This window comes from Alligator sinensis, unplaced genomic scaffold (assembly GCF_000455745.1).
Source record: "Alligator sinensis unplaced genomic scaffold, ASM45574v1 scaffold694_1, whole genome shotgun sequence".
Classification (NCBI taxonomy): domain Eukaryota; kingdom Metazoa; phylum Chordata; order Crocodylia; family Alligatoridae; genus Alligator; species Alligator sinensis.
The window spans coordinates 974,947-975,221 of NW_005842339.1; the positions used below are offsets into that span (position 1 = coordinate 974,947).

The 275-nt window shown below is 73.1% G+C and overlaps 1 protein-coding gene across 1 annotated transcript in view; it reads left to right on the top strand.

Moving 5' to 3' along the window:
• The window catches only part of OGFOD3 (2-oxoglutarate and iron dependent oxygenase domain containing 3), a 97,697-nt gene that overhangs the window by 465 nt on the left and 96,957 nt on the right, over positions 1–275 (top strand). The window lies entirely within an intron of this gene.

The following is a 275-nucleotide window of genomic DNA, read 5'->3' on the forward strand; positions in this document are numbered from 1 at the left end:
CCACACAAGCCCCTGCCAGTACCGAGGGCACGGCTGCGCCTGCCTCCCCCTGCCTGGCACCGTCCCACCTCGCCCCGAAGCTCCCCTGGGAGGAGGCGGGCCACAGCCGCCTTCTGCTGCTGCTGCTCCCCGCCGTGGGAGGCTCCCGGCGTTCGCTCGGGCCTGGATTATTCCCGTCTGGCCGCTGCTCCTATCGACTCCCTCCCTCCCTCGTGGACCTCTCTGGTCCCTCCCCTCCCCTGGGGCGGGCGCACTCCGCCCCGCCCCTTTGCTGG